Source organism: Amphiura filiformis, chromosome 18 (genome assembly GCF_039555335.1).
Source record: "Amphiura filiformis chromosome 18, Afil_fr2py, whole genome shotgun sequence".
NCBI lineage: Eukaryota > Metazoa > Echinodermata > Ophiuroidea > Amphilepidida > Amphiuridae > Amphiura > Amphiura filiformis.
Genome location: NC_092645.1, coordinates 65,989,687 through 66,012,592, shown reverse-complemented (window position 1 = coordinate 66,012,592; position 22,906 = coordinate 65,989,687). Strand labels below are relative to the sequence as shown.

At 38.7% G+C, this 22,906-nt stretch overlaps 1 protein-coding gene and 1 long non-coding RNA gene across 2 annotated transcripts in view; both read right to left on the bottom strand.

The window, feature by feature from the left end:
- Window positions 1–22,906, bottom strand: part of LOC140139326 (uncharacterized) — a 244,697-nt gene that overhangs the window by 5,674 nt on the left and 216,117 nt on the right. The gene's annotated exons all lie outside the window — the stretch shown is intronic.
- LOC140138941 (uncharacterized) lies at window positions 17,918–18,541 on the bottom strand. The gene is made up of 2 exons (XR_011857083.1): window positions 18,404–18,541; window positions 17,918–18,028 (listed from the first exon to the last, which is right to left on the bottom strand). It is a non-coding gene; the product is annotated as an uncharacterized lncRNA (long non-coding RNA).

Sequence of the window (22,906 nt, the reverse complement as noted above, 5' to 3'; positions counted from 1 at the left end):
TGACTCCATCGGCAGGTCCATCGTGTTTTTGGTGCTGCGGCATTGTGGGATGCCAAGGGTTGTGGTCGGTGCCATCCGGGTGCTCTACGGGGACTCCAGTGGTGCCGTTGTGGTGGATGGCAGTATCTCAAAGCCTTTCCAAGTAACAACTGGAGTTCTTCAGGGCGATGTGTTGGCACCATTCCTGTTCATTATCCTGGTAGACTACCTCCTGAAGAAATCAACTTCTGGAATTGACGCTGGAATTGTTACCTACCCACGTCTGTCAAGCAGGTAACCTGCTAGGATGCTGAATGACCTGGATTTTGCTGATGATATTGCCCTGCTTTAATCTTCCATAGCCCGGGCCCAGTCGCAGCTTGCTAGGACTGCGACTGCAGCGGCAGATCTGGGCCTTGTCGTCGGCGCACCTAAGACAGAATATATGACTGCAAACTGTAATGCCCAACCAGCACTTGAAGTCTATGGTAGTACCATCAACCATGTCACAGACTTCAAGTATTTGGGTTCCAAGATGGGCTCTAGTGTTGGAGACCTAAAAAGAAGAAAAACACTAGCCTGGGCGGCTTTCTGGAAACTGGAACGCCTTTGGAGAAGCCCGTCCCTGCCAATCGAAACAAAAATCAAGCTGTTTCAGACAACATGTGTTACTGTCTTTCTGTATGGGTGCGAGTCATGGGTAATTACCAAGGACATGGAAAACAGGATCAATGCCTTAGCAACATCTTGCTACAGAATCATGTAAAACATCAAGCGTGTGGATCGGATTCCAAATGAAACCATCTACAACCTGACCAACACCACTCCACTGGTTGCCAGAGTCAAGTTTCATCAACTCAAATTTCTTGGCCATATACTGCGTCTTGAAGATGGCGAGCCTGCGAAAGAATATGCCCTTTATATTCCACCACATGGGAAGAGGAAACCGGGATGGCCGCGCACACTGTACTTACAGTATGTCCAGCACCTCCTAGGAGATACTGAAGGGATGCTGCAGCCAAACAAAATTGTTTCGCTTGCCCAAGATCGCAACAGTTGGAGAAAGCTTGTAGTCGCCTGCTCCGCAGCCGACTGATGATGATGATGATGATGATGATGATGATGATGATGATGATGATGATGATGATGATGATGATGATGATGATGATGATGCCATCATCATGCTATTATGATACATTTAAAAATAATAAACATGATAATAGTAAAATGGAATAAGTGGAAACATTATTCGCTTATCAAACATTTTATAATCTTATTCTCATTTTTGTCGCTGTATTGAGATTTTATTTTTGAAATTTTTGAGTATACGTAGCTTCTTACTACAATATGTAGTGCGGTCCAAGAGGTCGTCAAGTATATCTTTTTCCCAGTTATGACGCATGGCGAGTGGACGTGGGTCATCGACAAACCACAATTCGCCGTCTTCATATTTGACATCCTTTCTTTGACATGTTTTGCCACGTATCGGTGCAACCACGCCATGACAAAAACACATTTCTGCAAATGGTAGAGACCATCTCAAGGCGCCGCCTCTTGAAGGATCTGGTCTTTTTTCCAGAACGCAAAGGTGGCTCTGCACCACACACAGATGAGCTGTAAATGAAAGAAATATCAATTCGAAACCAAAATCTCCATATTATATTAAATATATCACCTTATAATGTAAAATTATGGTTTAGCAGTTTCATCGCCAACTGTAAAGCGCTTTTTAAAATTTGTAGGGAAAATATATGCAAGTCGAAGTAATGTTAAAAATATGGAAGTGCATGAACAGAAACTTGAATTCTAGTCACATTCTGTTTGGGATATTCATTGTGTATTATTTTCTAACATACCTAAGCTGTAGACCAGCCTAAGTATACATTAGGGGCTGTGCAATAATTATGGAAATCTAAAATGGCAGGAAAATTGAAATATTTAAGTATTTTCGTACTGTTTTCCTGATCCATTATAAAGCGATTTTTGAAAATACGTCCCGTGAATGTATGTGTACCAAAATCGCTTGCCCCCCGACGTGTTTCATAACCACTTAGGTTTGTGAATATATTTGTTTTAGCTATAGCCAGAAGTATTTATTTATATTTGTACTTGCTCATGTAGCATGTTGTGCAATTTGTATTACACAATTTGTTGCCGTTCTTTTTTATGATCATTTAAGTGCCTAAAACGGTCTAAAATGAGGCTATAGCTCCCTTTCCAGCCTTCTCTAATATTAATCTCCATAGACTTTACATGTCAATATGAAAAGGTCCATAAAAAATGAATGGCAACAAAATATGTAATAAAATTTGCACAAAATGCTAATTGAGCAAGTACGTATGCAAGGCACTCGTTTAAGTGAGGGGGCTATACGAAATATTTTTTTTGTATTGTATGTACGATCTTTTCAAAAATATGGTGCCCCCCCCCCCCGCTGCCAAAAATTGTTTCCCCCCCCCTTTTTGGGTTGACCAAAAAATTATTGCTCCTCCCCCATGTCACCCTCCCCTAGAGCTCATAATTATTACATGAGCCTTAAGACAACAAATTGATAGGATCTGGACAACAACTATTATAGCCAAGGGAGAGAGGAGCAACGGAGGACAGCTGCCGCCTCATCCAATGGAACACCACAAGCCACATCTTTCCTCCCGTGGGATGCTTCGGGTCCGATTTTTTAAAGATTTTGAGCATTATGCATTTTTTGCACATTGTTGACTATATGTGACCATTATCGTCAAATTTGGCACCCCTCTAAAAGTTACTTTCCTCCTTACAAGCCCTCAAGCTTTCCCGTGCGTTTCCCGTTGCGAAAGACATAGCGTTGTGTGTCCTCGGCTGCGATTTCCGTTCTTAGCTGCAATTCCCTCTTAATTTATAAACTTTCTTCGAAACAATAATCTGGTGTGGCCTTTTCCACACAAAGCTAATCTCATGAGCAGAAAAACACAGCCAAGAAGCGCCAATCAAAACGGAAAACGTTAAACCAAAAACAAAAACTCAACATCTGTTACAACGGAATAAAACATCCGAAAAAACATTGGACTATTATACGGTACTTTAAATGGCTCAGGTTTGGCTTGGTCAGTTCCCGAGACCCCCATTGGCGGCTGATCAGTTCCCAAGATCCTCTTTTTTTACAGCCGATCAGTTCCCTAAAGCCACTTTTTTGACCGGCCGATCAGTTCCCTAGACCTCAGCTTCGAAACTGGCCGTGGCATACCCCTACCAAAAATAAATGAGTACCCCCCTCCCGGGCTTAAAGTATCAGATTGTCGAAAAAAAGACTTAAAGTATTGGAGTGTCGAAAAAAGACTTGCGGTTTCGGAGATGTCGAAAAGAATAAAGTCTCGGACATGTCGAAAAAGAATAAAGTCTTGGATATGTCGAAAAAGAATAAAGTCTCGAATATGTCGCAAAAGAATTTCGGATATGTCGAAAAAAGCCGTGTGTATCGGATATGTCGAAAAAGGCCGTAGGTATCGGAAATGTTAAAAAAGGACATAATGCTACTAATGAAAGAGCAATACCGCTGAATATCTGAGCTGTAGAATGAAATTTATGTTTTACTTGCACCAATTTGATCCATACTGATTATTGGCACAAACTATAAAAACACAAAGAAATTAAAAATGGATATTTTTATCATGAAACCCGTAATAGCTTCAAACAAAGGCATCTTGTTCAAAGCACTTCGCCCTACTCAATTAATCTGTCGAAACCTGCTGAAACAGGACAGTTATAATATTCTGACTGCAATGAATAAAATGCGAATTGTGACAAAGAAGTACATTCATTGTAAGATGTGCATCATTAGACATCCATTTGCTATAGCATTAAATACGTTTAAAATATAATTATAATAACTCTCTTTGTGATACCGCGTGCTATTACCAACAGCCGTGCTATATGATATTAGTCCATTGAAAAGTACAATAAATTATTGTGCCAATTTCACTGAGCGTCTACACAAAACTATAGATTAATTGTACATTCGCAGGTTGTTTTTTGTCTCTTTGGTTTTGTTTGTCTCCTATGTACCGTGATTTTCATCACTTCCAGTGTACTTTTGTAGTTTGCTTAAAAAGTTACCTTTTTCAGAGTCTTGGTTAGCAGCGACGTAGCTTGCGACACCATCACGGCGTCTTCATTCAGCGTAGTGTTTACAATCCTCCGGTCACATGACCACCCGAATTACATGGTCACATGTAAACACTACGCTGAATGAAGACGCCGTGATGGTGTCGCAAGCTACGTCGCTGCTAACCAAGACTCTGAAAAAGGTAACTTTTTAAGCAAATGTCAAGAATGACAGAGTCCAATATCAGTATCCATGCTGCTACTTTTGTAGTGTTTTCCTGCCACTTCTGTGGGCTCTGAAATGGGCAATTTTTGGCCATTGAACTTTGTCTGTTTTGTGCCTACATTTATTTGGTTGTTTGGTTTATCATGTCTGCTTATGAGCACAGTGATTTTCATCAATTGTTCTAGTGCATTTTGTATTCCCATTGATCCATGTTGTAATTGCAGGTTTAGCACTTGGAACTGGTGTTTTTTGGCTATCGAACTTTACCTACTTCTTATGCCTACATTTGCAGTTTTTGTCCCCGTCTGCTTGCTTCTCCACGTCACGTTGGTGTACCTTGCTCCTTTTCTTTCCAGTTGTTCATATTCAAGGTGTCCTCTTGAATTATTAATTTATGGATCCTAATTGATGTGTTTTGTGTCCTCGACCGTTAGATTCACCATTACCAACTTTTTGCACATCTATCCATTATTTCGCGGTGTGTTGTAAGTGTTGAAAGTTAACTTTTTGCACAATTGTGTTAATGTTTTGAAGGATTTCAATGGGACTTGTACACAATGACTCTTGGTTGCATTGACATGTGTGAGGTCAACAGGTATGCGGTCAAAGCGCTTCCGATCACTTAGGCCAAATTAAGAAAAGGTTTCTCTCAAAGCTCTCCAACTCTGAAAAACTAATGCGAAATGCGGGTTTGTTTGGTTTTTCCAATTTTTTTTTTCAAATGTGAAAAAACCTCGACTCGAAGTCCTATTCACTGTATGAAGTGTTGTATTGAACAATAAAGTGATGCTGTTATTGTATTGAAGTGAAGTAACGCATCCATACATCTGTCGGTGTCGAGCCCTTCACTTTACAAGTAGTTGTTATGCCGAGGTTGCCGCCGAATACGGCAACTCTCACGACCGGATGGCTCTCACCAGACTAACCCACAAAGCTCATTGATTTTTGGTGCATCAATACACGTGTTTGTCCCCGATAGCATTTCCTCTAAGACCTTCTAGAGTGATCTTGACCGGCCTGTTTAATGTAAAAAAACCCATTCTGTGCCGCTGCCTTTAGAGGTTGCTTCCACATAAAGCTCTACACTATAGGCGACAGTCAAAGTATGTCGCAGAAATTATTAAAAACGTATTCAGCGCGTATTTAAAAAAAATAATCCAGGAGGTGTAAAAGAAATTGTCAAAACGGTATTTCGATCGTAATTTTTACACTTTTTTGAAGAAAAAAAAGGCATTTTTTTTTGCATAAACTAATGCCCGCGGGAGCTTTGAGACAATTAAACCTTTTTGGCCTTATATATCAGGGATTACGCTTTGAACGCGTGAAAAGAAATCCCTTTAAAGTATTTTTAGGTCTTTTGGAAAAATGTATATCTTTAGTACGAAATGACGACATTTTCAAATGACGGATGACTTTTCCTCTCAGCTACATAAACTTTAAATATACATATCATTAGATTTATAAATTTTACTTCGAGGACTGTTAAATTTCAAAAATATCATAGTTTAATAATTTACTATAAAGTTTGTATTATATAGCGAATTTCAAAAATCTAAATTATTTGATATCATCAGAACATTCCTCGTATTTAGAATGCAATTTGAAGTGTCTGATATTATTAGTTATCCCCTGTTTGTTCATGCAATACGAAAAATATCACTGGTTTGAGGTCGTATCACACGAGGCCGCGGTAGACATGAATTTAATATAGGCCTATTATTGAAGTTATCTGTTTGACCATATCTTGTTGTAAGATGAATGTCAATAAAATCTATTATGATATTGGCCTAAACAAATAAATAGATAAATAAATAATACCACAATATTCTAAAATAATCACGTTTTACTCAAACCTCTCCCATGCATAAATCCAAAATTTAATTTAATTTTAATCTTAATGCATGCTTTTACAATTTCCTGTCATACAACTACCGCCTGACCATGCAATACGGCGCGCCATTGCCAATGCGCGACGCACAGTTAACGCGCGACGTGAGGCAGCGGTAATTATCGTCTCTACCGCATACGCGATTGGCACGGTTACAATACTCCGCTAGTAGGCAGACACATTGGTTGCCGGCGCTGATTAAGAGCTGATTAATACGACTATATATTGTACGGTAATTTATGAAAACTGAACGATACGGAATTATATTATTTGCCTATTAATCAATGAAATGTCGTTATTCATGTCTACTGAATGATAAGTTCTCATGTCCAACAAAAAATACTGTGCAAACGTTGCTATCCGATCCCGTAAAGCAGGAGCTATTTTAGGAGAGGATGGTACAATGGAGATTACGCATATAACGATTCATTTATGACCTTAAGTTACATGATTGGACATTTGACACTTTTTAAATTATAAAGCAATGTTTAATCTGCAAACAAACTTTCAAAATACTCAATCGACTTTTTTTTTAATCACAGAACAAAAATCACTCACGAAATGAGTACAAAACATCTCCCAACTTTCACTAATAGAAATCGCCCAAATAAAATAAAAAGCAACTTGGCCCATGCTGAAGGCCTAAAAAATGAGTTTGGGGTACAGCACTGCCGTCGAGCGCTTTGCTCACTTGCTAAACATTAATGAAAATGTTTCCGAAACGTTATAAAAAACGTTTCTAAAATGTGGGCACAATCTTATCGCAAAATGCTTTTATGTAAATATATATCTTATAATATTTGTCAACACCTAAATAACAGTACAATCGAATATTTTGTAGCAAGTGTTTTATAAATGTTATGAACACGTTTTATGCCTTTCCCAACATTTAAACGTTTTTTGTAAAACATTTTCTATTGCTCGGATGGCATTAACCCGGCCCCTACTCAACACAAAAGTTGGTAACTATGCGTGTTACCAAATATCGCGGAAAGGGGTAATTTTTTACCAGCAGCGAGGACCGCGAAATCCGAAATCGGCAAAATAGGGGATATTAATTCGCCGAAAATTAACCGCGAAGGCAAAATACATGTAGGGGGTACTTAATTCGCACTGTCTATGAAAATTGTATAAAAGGGGTACTTGTGACAATCCGGTAATTGTATGTGAATATTGAGAGTCATTGAAAAGGGGTGTTTGAAAGAAAGAAGTTCTAGTTATTGAAACATACAAATGTTTGGCCAAATTTTGTCCTCGATTTTGCATGAAAAAATGGGTTAATTTGATGAAAAATCATTGCAAAAGATTTGGTAACACGCATGGTTACTAACTTTTGTGTTGAGTTGGGGGGTGTATTTTGTGACATTCTATCAGTCATCAGCTAAAACATTTTGATTTCTATATCTGTCTTAGAAATATATGTACACTTACCTGCGACGATGATGGCCAAAATAAAACAAGCACCCAATTCCATTGTAATGATTTTGCGTTTATCCAGTTATAGAAAAATATGCAGATCTTGATACAAATCTTTAGTATTGAATAACTTTCTAGAAAGGTGGATTGATCAAACTACGACTGCATATAAAGCGGAATATTCCTAGAAGTCTGTCCTTTTCAGACACGGAGACACAAGTGATATGATCAAGTGCAAGTGGTCTCTTCATCTGTAATCCAGCGCAGGTGCCTAAAATGTAACAAACATGACGACCAATTGAACCACTGCTACGTGGCACGTTTCTGTTTGATCACGCAGGGGTGCTCCCGTTAACAGATATCGGGGAAACCTTGGATCTGCTCCTAAGAAGAAATGTGGAATTATTAGGACACCAGAGTTTCATGACATGTGACGTTGAGAAAAAAACCTACTGATATGGGGTGACATGAAGTGGTTTCAACCATTAATATGGTTTCAGCCGTGCGGCTTACTCATCTAGAAACACGACTACATCAGTGGCAATACGAGTGAATAGGAGTGCCCCTGGAAAGCTTACTCATCTAGAAACACGACTACATCAGTGGCAATACGAGTGAATAGGAGTGCCCCTGGAAAGCTTACTCATCTAGAAACACGACTACATCAGTGGCAATACGAGTGAATAGGAGTGCCCCTGGAAAGCTTACTCATCTAGAAACACGACTACATCAGTGGCAATACGAGTGAATAGGAGTGCCCTGGAAAGCTTACTCATCTAGAAACACGACTACATCAGTGGCAATACGAGTGAATAGGAGTGCCCCTGGAAAGCTTACTCATCTAGAAACACGACTACATCAGTGGCAATACGAGTGAATAGGAGTGCCCCTGGAAAGCTTACTCATCTAGAAACACGACTACATCAGTGGCAATACGAGTGAATAGGAGTGCCCCTGGAAAGCTTACTCATCTAGAAACACGACTACATCAGTGGCAATACGAGTGAATAGGAGTGCCCTGGAAAGCTTACTCATCTAGAAACACGACTACATCAGTGGCAATACGAGTGAATAGGAGTGCCCTGGAAAGCTTACTCATCTAGAAACACGACTACATCAGTGGCAATACGAGTGAATAGGAGTGCCCCTGGAAAGCTTACTCATCTAGAAACACGACTACATCAGTGGCAATAAGAGTGAATAGGAGTGCCCCTGGAAAGCTTACTCATCTAGAAACACGACTACATCATTGGCAATACGAGTGAATAGGAGTGCCCTGGAAAGCTTACTCATCTAGAAACACGACTACATCATTGGCAATACGAGTGAATAGGAGTGCCCCTGGAAAGCTTACTCATCTAGAAACACGACTACATCATTGGCAATACGAGTGAATAGGAGTGCCCCTGGAAAGAATATAAATATAAGATTTTTCAATATCGGCTATAATGAAAGTACGCTCATGATTGATTAGAGCTCGAGTTTAGTGAAAATTGCCTCCTTAAGTGCTTGCTTTTGCCTCAATGTCATTTATCATAATGACATACGTATACAATAGACCTATTTCATACAATATTGCTTTATAGGAAACGTGATGATTTCGATTAGCCTTTTTTTTTCAGCATAATGACACCCCTCGTATTTCACAATAAGAAATCAAAAGCCATTTAAGAAGAGTGTGAAAGGTGAAGTAATCGGGAAACACATTAGTCTCCCTTGTGGCCCATAGGGTAAGCAAGTGTTGATTGACTTTGCATTCATTCACTATCCCAAGCATTAAAAGATGATGTACGATGCATGCCGGTATGGTATCTTTTCCCCCATATTCTGGTGTATAATAATAAGCATAATATTAATAATTTAGCAGATTCGTTATCTGGAATGCGGAGTATGTGCCCAAGAAACTTAAGCTGCCGACATCATACAGGAGGCTTGGTGTTGGTCATGACATAGACAGAGGCATATATAATTTTTTTTTAAATGCCCCCTATCTGTGCCCAGCGTCCTCTATAGTTTTGATACAATAGAAAGCGAGCAAACAATGACTAAATTGCACAAAATTTGATACGGCGATGGTACTTTGGGAGCTTTACATTTAGGCTGAAGCAGAACTTATAAAATTATAGCCCCCTCAATTGGCTTGCAACGTCATCTATTGAGCTACTGACATTACTACTGACATTACTTATGGTTTTCTAAACTCCTCAACAAAAGTTTGGAAAGTTTTTTCAAGCATCTGTATCTCCAATTATTTGTGACATATTCATATCGTGTTGCATATCACTGGATTGCTACAATACTCCCCTTTACAATGACACCCCATTTGAAACCATAACATTTTTCACGGCTGAGTACATGCCTTGTGAATGTAGTGGGGTCTCAAAATGAATTTGCCAAATTGACCATTATTCTGTGTAGCAAGCTGCAATCCCATAGCTTCACAAGCTGGGACCTAATGCAATCCTCCAAGATGACACCGCTCGCCCCACATAGCCACGGTAGTCAACGACTACCTACAGAATATGGGAGTAGAGTCAAAATGGCCTGCCATCAGGCCAGACACGGGGGCCAGACCTCAACCCGATTGAACACTTGTGGGACCAGCTTGATCGTGCTGTGCGTGCCAAAGAAGCCCATAGGCAACCACATTGAATGACCTGCAACGAATCCTTGTGGAAGAATGGAATTCCATCCCACAGTAACATGTAACCAGGTCGGTGAGCAGCATGAGGAGAAGGTGCCTGACTATTGTGGCTGCCTGTGGTTTTCCACCCGCTATTAAGGTTAGTGGCTAGCTTTGTTTGAGCACAGAATAATGGTCAATTTGGCAAATTCATTTTGAGACCCCACTACATTCACAAGGCGTGTACTCAGACGTGAAAAATGTTGTTGTTTCAAATGGGGTGTCATTGTAAAGGGGAGTATTCTAGCTATCCAGCGATATGCAACACGATATGAATATGTCACAAATAATTGGAGATACAGATGTTTGAAAAAACTTTCCAAACTTTTGTTGAGGAGTTTATATAAAAGTTTCTACTTTTAATGTAGACACGCAAGTAGTTTTCACTCACATTTGATTTGCATGAAATGAGGGAAGGTTAAATTATCGACCTACATGCAATGAAGTTGATAATGAACACTAATTTGACTTGCAACCTACTTTCTATCCATGTCATTTATGATATATGTGTAACATAATGTTCAATTGTTAAATATAATCCATGACAATTTTGAGCAATTATACTGTTCAAGAATTATTGTCATCGATATCATTGATATCGATCATGTTTTTTGAAATCATAATATAAGCTGCGAATGATCAATAATTAGAATTGAATTAGACCATTTTAATAGAATGACGTCTCTCTCTCTAGGTGCCATATCCTAAGACGTTGGCGATCATGTCATGCCACAATTCTCTGTTATAAGCCATCTCCAGAAGCTCTGTCGCTTTATGTTCAGCTCCCTTTCTTTTAGCCAGTCTTTCAGATTTGATAACCACATCACTCTCTTCCTGCCTCTGCTCCTTGTTCCTTCTATTCTTCCTGTCAATACTAGGTTACTAGGTTCTCGAAACCATCCTTTCTGAGGATATGACCAAGGAATTTGAGCTGCTTAACTCTGATTTCACGTAACAGCTTCCTGTTCATATTTGCTCTACTAAGGACATCATCATTAGACACTTTATCAGTCCACGGGATCTTCATCATTCTTCTAAGGAACCACATCTGGCAGCTCTCCAATCTTCTTTTAATGTCTGTTGTTATTGACCATGCTTCACTTCCATACATTAATACAGGGACGACATAGCAGTTGAGTACCCGAATTCTGGTCTCTATACTGAGGGCACTGTTTTTTAGGATTTTGTCTAATTTTGAGAATGCAGACTTAGCCAGTGCAATCCTTCTCTTAACCTCCTTAATACATCTGGCATCTTCTGTGATTAGACTGCCAAGGTAGTTGAAGGAGGAAACTTGCTTAATTCTTTGATCTTTCACCTTCAATATGCATGTTGGGCTTTCAATCTTTGATACCACCATACATTCTGTCTTCTTGCAATTTAACGATAAACCTTTCCTCTCACTTTCCTGAACCACCACATCAAGAAGCCTTTGCAGATCCTCCTCGGACTCAGCTAATAGGGCAGTGTCATCTGCATATCTTATGTTTGTGATGTTATGTCCACCTATACCGAGACCATTTTCCTTTACTAGCTCCCTTAGAATCAGCTCACTGTAATAATTAAAGAGATCTGGTGACATCACACATCCCTGTCTGACTCCTCTCTTAATGCTTGAATATTCACTACAATCTCCATCCACCCGTATGCACGCTGTTTGGTTCCAATAAAGGTTCTGCAACAGTCGTAGATCCTTTCCATGCAGGTCTAGCTTACCAAGATCTTCAAAAAGCTGATCATGTCTCACCTTGTCAAAGGCTTTTGAGTAGTCAATGAAACACACGAACTGCTCTTTACCAATCTCAGGTTTTATTCTACTTAGAAGTATCTTTGTAACACGGCTCATAAGGCTAATTGTACGGTGTCGTTCACAATCCACAGCGCCAGGTTTCTTGGGAAGAGCAATAAAGATTGATTAGCTCAGGTCTTCCGGACATATCCCATCATCATACATTCTGTTGATGACTCCTGCCAGTTTCTCAATTCCATAATCCTCTAATGCTACAATCATTTCAACAACTATTCCATCTGGCCCAGCAGCCTTATTTCTGCTCATCATTTTTATAGCTGATCGAACCTCTGACTGCAATATCTTTGGACCCTCAATAGAATCGGGAAAGCTTGGCAAACCGTCCCTTACATCCCTTGTACTCCCCAACATATTCAATCCATCTTTTTATTACATCATCTTTCCCTACCAGCATATTACCATTCTTTGCCTTGATGCACCCAGAGCTTGAACAGCCTGATTTCCTGCCTGAGATCTCATTTATCCTCTGGTACACATTACGATTCTCTCCAAATTGACTCTCAATATTTGCACATTCACTATTCAGCCAGGTCTCTTTGGCCTCCTTGCAACGTTTCTTTATTTGCCTGTCCAACTCTCTATATTCTTTCGAATCCCTGTCCATGATCTTTTGCCTGTCTCTCATCATTGATAGAATTTCTTCTGTCATCCACTTGCTTTTACTTTCTCTCTTCTTCTTTGGCAGGCATTCCTCTGCTGTCTCGACCAAGATATCCCTCATTGATTCCCATGTCATCTCTTCTCCTTCTTCTGTAAGTTGCTCAAACCTGTTCGCCACTTTGATGGAATACTCCATTCGGATCTCTGGTTTCTTCAGCTGTTCAAAATCTACCTTCTTCGTGATCTTCGCTCTCTTCAACTTTCTCAGCTTACAACGAAGTGTGCATACTACTGGAATATGATCACTTCCGCAGTCTGCCCCTGGATGTGTCCTCGCATGTTTCACTGCTCTTCTAAATCTGTCATTAATGGTTATGAAATCTATCTGGTTCCTTGTGCGATCCCCAGGCCTCTTCCATGTATATATTCTTCTGGGGTGCTCCTTAAACCAAGTGTTTGTGATTACCATGTTGTTTGCTTCTCACCACTGCACCCATCTATCACCACGCTCATTAATTCTTTCTCCAAGTCCAAACTCGCCTATTGTTTTGCCATCTTGTCCTTGCCCCACCTTTGCATTCAAATCTCCCATGATCAGTTGTATTTCATCTGATTTGCACTGGGACTTTGCTTCCTCCAGTTTATCATAAAAAGCATCAATCTCCTCTTCTGTGCTCTCTGCTGTGGGGGCATATACTACAATAACCGAGATATTGAAAGGTTGTCCTTGTAGTTTGACCAGCAAAACACTCTCATACAGTCCAATAGCCCAGCACACATTTAACCATATCTGCATCTAGCATTAGCCCAACTCCTTTCTCATGCTTGTCACCACCTGCATAAATCATCTTGAAGTCATCGATTTTGAAGTCTCCATTATTTGTCCACCTGGTTTCATTTATTCCTAGTATGTTGATTTTAAGTCGGGTCATATCTTGCTTAACATTTTCCAGCTTCCCACTTTGGTTAAGAGTTCGCACATTCCAGGTTCCAACTCTGATGATCTTACTTTTTCGCAAGATGACCTTACTATTTCGAACAGTAGCTAGCTGACGGTCTGGGCCCACCTGCTCTACATGGGACACCCTACCGGGCGAGGAGCTGTCCGCATTAAAGGGACCATTGAAAGAAAAACATATTTGGTATCAAAATAAAGCTAATACATATAGAATCCATTTCTAAAATGATAAACGCAATTTTCCTTTATTTTACCCCCCAAATCAGCAAATAAAGACAACGCGCCCAATGTCGCGTCGTTCCGCCCAATTCATATGTGCAGAGACACGTGGCAACCCCTGTGACGTCAAAGTGGTTATCCTTTCCGCTGCATGGCAACACTGCATAGTCCAGACTTGGTCCTAAACCAACGCATGAACGTGTTTACAGCAATGAACTTTTATGTGCCTTTTAGGCCTAACAAGTATATTAAAAGGATATTATAAAATAAATTACAAAGCTACAATGACTTCTATGATAGGCCTATATATAAATTCTAGCTAGGCCTACAAAATTGGCCAACAACGGGGAAACATAAGTAAGTTAGGCATAGGCCTTCATATTGACAAAGTCAAAGCTGTCAGTGCTAGCTGCTCGGCGTTTGCAAGAGAGTATCATTTGTTTTGACTGAGGCATTCTGATATATAATATAGCAACTCTTTACTTATATTTCCTCTGAAATATCTGGTGAGAATAAGAAAGAGAAGGCAATGATGTTTCGGGTTAGCCCATGACATGCGACTTAATTTCTTTAGACCTAATTATAGTCTACCTCCCGGGCGTGCGGCCTAGGTTAGGCCGTATAAAATTAATATTTTGGTTCTCGTCCAGAGGATTTTCATGAATTGATGAGGGAGGGAGGTGTGTAAAATCAGCATTGTCTGCAGTTTTCGGTCTTTTCCAACAGTGCTCGAGGAAACGATGACGCACTTTTTTTTTCAAATGTGAGATTCTGAGGGATAAACCCACTAGAGTAGGCCCTACCACAAAAAGACTTGGAAGTAGTCCTTGTTCTCTAATAAACTTATTTAGGGCCTATAGGCCTATGTATGAAAAATTCATAAATCATTCAAAAGTCTAAAATAATTGAAAAATCTAAAAAAAACAACAATCTGACAAATCCCAGAAAAGACACACTTATGGGACCAGGTTCAAAACAAAAGTCAGGCTCGGGAGAGCGAGTTGGCGCGGTTGTTTCCTCGCCTTGCACCACTACTGAGGTCCCGGGTTCAACTTCAAGCCCCTGGCGCGCGGCCCAAAGACTCGTGTGAACTTGGTTGATCTCGATCCCGCAGGTTTTCTTCGGGATCTCCAGTTTCCTCCTGCTTCTCAAAAATCGGTGATTAGTTGTTTGGTTATCAAAACTTCCTTCACCCAATGAAATTTGGGGAGCTGAAAAGATAATTGGTGGATGTTACAATCCAAGCGCGGCTAGATTTGCGACAGGTTCGGCAGCATCCAGCCTAGATGATGCGATCTGATTGTGATAAGTACCATGGCATCGAAATTACAGCGCTTTGAACCCTCCGAGATCTGGGAAAAGGCGTTATTATATAAAAGCCGAAATTTATTTTTATTTATTTTAAAAGCCTATGAAAATGAAAAACAAATTTGAAGATAAAGAACCACGAGAGGAACATATTAAGGCCACTCCAAACAATCATATGAACAATATTTACTGTCAGCCTTTGGTTTGGGTTATGGAAATGCTTATAGGCCTAATCCAATCTCAACTCAAACTGATAGGCCTACTTGAAAGTGCAAAGTGTCCGAGCGTTTTATCAAAGGTAGGCCTACAGTTACAAAGTTTATGTTGATTGGGTAAATCTTGTAAAATACAGTGCGCCTGGCTGAATATTTCGTTTTTGGGGCGCCCGCTACGGCGGCGGCCCCATTATTAGGCTTGACTTTGCAAAAAGCGTCTAATTTCGGTCTTGCTAGATTTACTTCGTAACTGTTTTGCTTAAAAGTATGCCCAGCTTAGAAATAAAACCACAATAATGCTTGGATTTTATTTTATTATTGTTTTCTGATATGCACGGGATAAAATGTGCGTATATTCTTTGTTTAAAATATAGAATTAATGGACTTTTAAAAACACCAAATAAACCGTGACCTTTTTATGTATGGTCAGGTATGGTTTAAACCAGTTTACCGCCTCTTAGAACCCGATAGACGGTGACATTAGACCATTCTAATCATGTCTGTTTTGAACATGTTTGCACATGAACTAGTTGTTTACAGTGTGAAGAATCTACAACATGCTCACCTATCAGGGCACAGTTCTTTAACCCCAATACATTTGTGCATTCATTGAATGACCTTTGAAAATGTGAGTACAAAAACTCATACTCTGCAATTTGAGGTCAAATTTTGCACTATGATTGTTTAATTGGGGTTATTGATAATATGCCATTGGAATGAGGCCATTGTGATCCATAGTGATTGCAATAGCAACAGGGCCGTGACCTTTGCACACCTAATCCTTAAACCAAACAAAACAACCACTGACCAATCATGAAATGTGCTTGACAAAAGATATTAGAACACAGCTCAGTATTAGCCCTACTAGTATAGGGCCTTTTGACTGTGATGATCCAAAACCATGCTATATCATAAAACCTGGCTATGTCCAGAGAGCTACTGCCAGTGACTGCTACTTCCCCAGAAGGGACAGCGGTTAGTAGGTTGTGAGCTGTCACTGGGATTTTAGCAGTTCTCAGTATATAGCATGGTGTATACTTTATAATGTGTAATAAAAAAAAGGCCCTGTGGTAGGGCTAGCTCAGTATCTTTGTGGTGACTATCTCTGATAAAAAACATTAATTATTGAATTTCAATTCTGTTCAGCAGAAAAACGAATAAATTCGAAAGACATGACTGTGTTGAAGGTCAGAAGTGTATTTGCAACCAGAGTTGCCCACCCCCCGATATGGTAGCCCAATTAGGCGACTTTTGACTCTTGGTTCACCGTTGTTGGGCAGTTTAAAGCAATAATGTACGATTTAGGCCTACGTCATTTTGTTAGTGTTTACCCAAAATGCTAAATGAAATAATATTTATTGTAATATGCCTAACTGCTGGGAAGGGTTCCTAGCAAGGTAAAGTGACAGAAACCCCAATGGCTATTTTGTCCGTTTAAAATAGAGTTCTATGGCCGATTTAAAGTCATAATAATGACGTAATTTTGTTATTTATTAATTAATTTTTAGCAGAATTATTAATAACATAAAAATGGGCTGTGCCCGTTTCATGAAGAATAACGATCGATCTTACCCTTGATTTAACAGGCCTGTCAATTTCTTGGAATTGTTTGATATGAAAGGAGGTTATGATTTTTTTGTTTTAGTATTTCCTAGCCTCTCTTAGCCACAGGGTTGGCTACAAAAGACACAGAGTATACCTTAGGATAAACTGGCATGAGTGCGCCGACCCCAGGTTTGCAACATTTCAGGATTGTTTCTGGACGGAGGTCGGGTGAAAAACGAAATTAAGTTTAGGCCTACATGACTTTGTCGAAATTCGTCGTGTGACAAGAATGAGTGTATAGATGACTAGGGGGGAAGCTTACTTATTTGTGTCTTCTATACTATCCATCATATACCCTAGGCACTGCATAAACGAAATTCAACAATATTCAATATCCAAAGCAATATCCTCACTACAATAGGCCCCTAAAACAGAACTCCCACCCCACATAATCGCAAATTGACACGAAAGCTTCATTCCATGAAGCATTTCTCATCATATTATGATCATCATATCCCGTCTAGCTCACATTGGGCGCCCCATTCCTTTTTTAAAGGAATTTTTATTAGCAATGACTGACATCAATTTCGCATAGCCTAGGCCTACCCCGGTCCTAACCATCCATGGATGAAAATAAGTGTAGGCCTGTAATATTTCCAATTTGATGTTTGTAGCATATAGGCTTTTTGAAGGCCAATGTATGTTTGTAGGCGCTCCTCGTAATTTATTTCAAGAACAGCTTGCATGTCATGTTCTTCTGAACCAACTTCTTCATCTGCCGTTCAGCTACTGCCCCAGTGCCAACGGCTCAAATAATATTGACAAGTCTCCCGTATAACACATGGTAGGCCTATAGGGGAATAAATTTGCAAAATAAAAGGGCCTATGCCTACTTCATTTTTGAAAGTTAACTTATGGAAGAAAAAGCTTTTTTATACCAATTGTCAGGTTTTGGAAAAAATAATCATCTCTTGAATATTTTTTTAAGGTAGGTCCTACGGAAAAAATACATAGGCCTATAATAATAATACCCATGGGAGGTGCTCGCGCCGGCACATCATCTGCAATTTATGTGTTGCGACAAATCTTGGCGATATTCCCCTTAAAGGCTTAATGTACGATTTCCTTCAAATTTTAAATTTGTCATTATATACTCAAAATGCTGAAATAATACCAGTAATAATGATCGGGAATGGTTTCTGTCCATTTTGAGCTGAAATAACGAGGTAACGTGAAAGAAACACTGCTTGTTACTTTGGCCGTTTAACACGCAGTTCAATGGGCGAACATAAAGTCATAATTTCTTGAATTATGACTTTATGTCGAACTTTTAACTCTGTTTACCTACAAACACAACAAATTTGGCTGATTCCATTTAGGTGCAAGTTGTGACATGTGTAAACATTACAAATATGCCAAAAAATCAGGTTTGAAAAAAATTAACCAAATTCATATTATAAGATCGTACATTATGACTTTAACATCGTCACTATATCATAGGCCTATAGGCATACTCATAATTAGTTTTATGGTTTTATATATGCCATGTAGGGCCTACATAAAGTCATCGGAATCATATCTTGGTCATGTTGACCGGGGTAGGAAGCTGCATGCTTGATGATGATAAAAAAAAACAATTGATCGTCCCCGCCCGCTTCCTTTCGCATAGTATTGCAATTGCGGGAGTCTGAAATGTTTAATGCTGTTTTCTTTATTATAAGGGAAAACTTCTTTTTTTAAATGTTTCAAAAGTTAATAATATTGTCAATAGTTTAGATTTGCTTCTGTCCATTAAGGATTTCAATTTAGAGGCTTTGTTTTAATCATCTTCTCAGAGAACCATCAAATAACAAGAGCCTCGGTCCTATCATCCTCCTCTACAAATTACACAACTAGTAATAATATCCGGGAATAATACATAGGGCCTAGGCCTAAATGATCCATTGCATTGTAAAAAATAACTAATAAATATAAATAAAAAGGCCCTCCACTTCCTCTTTTTGATAACATGTGGACAATCAACTGGAATTTTGTTTTTACTTGACCTTTAAATAATTATAAGTGGTTGTATTACCATGATTATTGCATCTGATATTTAGATCGCGATCGCTGTTGTCAAATTATCCCGGCAAAAATGTCAACGCAACACAAAACGCGTAACCACAATGACGTCATCAGGAAAGCGCCCAATTTTCTACTTTTGATAAATGACGCGCGATGTAGCGTCGGAAGGGGGTAAATCGAATACGTTGTTTTCATTGTATTTTTATTTCTAAAATAGTTAGTTCTTCAATTGTTTTAGATATTGATTCTATATTTTATGGGCTTTATTTTGATACCAAATCATATTTTCTTTCAATGGTCCCTTTAAGTTCCACAGCCCCCTTCACAGCGTTTTTTCCGAGGGGAATAGAATTTAGGTAACGTATCTGTGATGACATGAACGTAACGTCAGGACTTTTTGCTATTAATAGACCTGATTTTTTATACGTTGAAACCATTGTGTTATGTTCCACATATATAATATAACTATGGAGCCTGGTTGATCCATCACATATGAGAACATTCATCTAGCCCATTATTTTCACACATTGTTATCCATTAGAAATATGGTAACGTATCTGTGAAAAATATTGGCGACATAGTCTCAAAGACCTGTTGGAAACATTTTTATAACCTGTGTTGTGATGTTTTATACTTTATAATTAGGACATGATACCATCTAATGAAAAGTACCTAAAGTATGCACAAAAAGAAACTCAGCTGTTATAAATACGCCTATAGATTCAGAACTATGAATTGTTTTCACAATATTTCAACATAGTGAGAAGGATGATTTATTTACACGCATTTTGGTACCCCATTTGTCCAATGCCGTTCAATATTGACAACACAGCAGAGCTTTTAAAGAAAAATACCCAAATTTAAAAGTTGCAGTTTACAGCCATCAATGGTTATTAAACAAGCATGTGGCACGTACAACCCGCCATTATCTTCGAGCTCAACTTCAAATCAATACAAATAGCTGCAACTTTTAAATTCGGGTATTTTTCTTTCAAAACGCTGGTGTGTTCTTAATATTGAACCAAATTGAACAAATGGGGTATCAAACTGCGCGTAAATAAATCCTCCTCCTTTTTATGTTGAAATATTGTGAAAACAATTACTTCTGAAGCTATAGGCGTATTTATAACAGCTGAGTTTCTTTTTGTGCAGACTTTATAATCCATTATATGCGTGCATGTTTAGCGAGCAGGGACACATTATACGGAACGCACCTTGACTGGCGACATGGAGGAAAACAATGGATATGCATAATCAGCTTTATTGTTTTATACATTTCTAGGCATATTACAACCTCTAGCCCCACACAACTCCTAAGTATAAGTTATATTAATAAAAGTTATTTCCTTCTGACGAAACAAGTTTGAATACGACTTGAAACTATGGGCGACACATATTTGGCATTTTGAACACTTTATCGGAGAATGTGCCACCGCGTGCTATATTAAATGCTGACTGTTTGACCTATGTATGAACAAGGCGTAACTGGAACTAATATATAAAGCTTACAAATAAAAACTTCGCTTCCGGGTTGTATCTCGAATTCGAAAGACGAAGTTTTGATGAGCCTAAAATTATTTTGAAAACTAGACTTTTCAAATTCGAAAATTAAACCTGCTTTCTCTCTCTCTCACTCACTCACTCACTCACTCACTCACTCACTAAGTCACTCACCCACTCACTCACTCACTCACTCACTCAATCTCTCTCTCACTCTCTACCTCTGTCTCTCCCTCTCTCTGTGTCTCTGTCTGTCTGTCTGTCTGTCTGTCTGTCTCTCTCTCCCTCTCTATCTCTCTCACTCTCCTTCTCTCTCTCTTTGCGCAATTACTTGCCATAAAATATATTGACTGCTGCTGTTGTTGTTTTTTCTTCGATAATATATCATCAAATTGTGATTTAAATGTATTGCTTCTCGTCAATCTTTATGGTAGTATCATTCTTCCTGGTGGTGTTGTCCTCCTTAATTCCAAAAAGCGCACAAACCCACAACATACACCCCACCCCATCCAATAGTCACACCCCCACTTTACCACCAGAATGTTAATATACACACAACAGGACAAATCCACACAAGACACAACCCCCGCGTACTCTTCTTACTCTGATATATAACTAAAGAGTCAATAGATTTACATGCTGTTGATAAAATGAAACAGGTTTATTAATTTATTAAATCTTCATCTCTTTTCCACCCGGGTTTCCACCTTGGCGATAACTTCGACATTAAGAACGATAAATAAACATGATTACATCTTACAACTAGAGATGTAACATTTGTCATACAGGGTGTCCAAAAGAACCAGAACCCTCATTGCGCGCTCTTTTTTCCTATTTCTGAAAGTTAATCAAATATATTTTGAAATGTGAAGAAACCTGTATTCGTTAGCTTTAATAAACCGAAATAAATATTTCAATCGGACTTTATTTAGGGAATGTGCTTTACCGGTGGGCCTATGGGCTATGAATTGAGTTAAGTGTCATTAACTTGTCGGTAAAATGGATGTGGGACGGGACTTCCCTTCCTATACTTGCAGTTAAACTTTTTTTCTTGGTTATTTATGCCTTTTTGTTTTTTATGTTTCTTGCTTTCTTACTTTGTTGTTGCTTGCTTTCTTTTTATTTACAACATGTCAGTTTCTCTTTTGGGGATAAAAGGTAACCTGAAAAAGCTGTTTGGTATGTCCTTGGTTCTTCTTAAGTGAGTTTACTCCTCCTTGACGAATACCGGTTTCAGCCCTGGTCCTCATTGCATCAATTGCATTGCGTACCATTCTTGTGCGCCGTATACTTGCGAATGCAGCAGTAATACGGTTGCGAAGATGTTGTAGGCTAGCTGGTGATCCTCGCTCATCATAGTGAATGCGTTCCAAAGTTTAATGATATTATCCATCCATGTCATTAACCGTGTGTTTCGTTTAACGGGTACATGTCTTAAAAAGAATATATCTTCAAAAATTGTGATCCGATTGAAATAATTGTTTTGGTTTAGCTAAGGATTTAAGGTTTCTTTACATCCCAAAATACATTTGATCAACTTTTCAGAAATAGGAGGAAAAGAGGGTGCAATGAGGGTTCTGTTTTTATTGGGACACCCTGTATTATTTTTAGAAAACGTGTATCAGCAAAACTAAATAATTTGGCACAAAATTGGCTAGGGTGTAGTACCCCTTAACTTTCTAAATATAATGATAAATTATATACTTAAAGTGTTTGTAGCTGGGATGAGAAGCCAATGATCAATTGAAGATTTTTTTTCCCAAAAAAAATTTAGTCTTTGGGGAAAAATCCATATCTTCAATACGAAAGTGAGGATTTTTTGTGATGAAAAAAGTGAGGATTTTTTTTTCACTTCTTCGTGCAAATTGTTCATTTCATTTGCTATGTTTCCTATTATTTTGTGATAAAAAATTGAGGAATTTTTTCATCACGTCGCGCAAATGTTTCATATTGTTATGTTTTCTTTTACATTTTGAGGAAAAAAGTAAGAATTCTTTATCACTTTGTGCAAATTGTTGATTTCTTTACGTTTCCTATTATTTAGTCCTATGTTTCCTTTCATTTAGTGTTGAAAAAAGTGAGATTTTTTAACCTCTGCAGATTGTTCATTTCTTATGCTTCCATTTTGTGCGGAAAAAAGTGAAGACTTTTTTATTTTTTCCCATTATTTTGTGGTGAAAATGATGATTTTGTAATAATTACTTCACATTATCTTTTTTTAGCTAACCCTTGGGACGAGAAATAAGACATTTGATATTGTTGTTCCTTGCCCTGATATTTTTTATTTAATTTTTGGGATTATACCAGTGGTACTATAATCCGATTATTACGGTAGGCCTTATCAGATCAAAAAAGTGATGGATGATAAGGTTACCAATTAGAGGCTAGCGACAAATCACACTAGCACGCAATCAT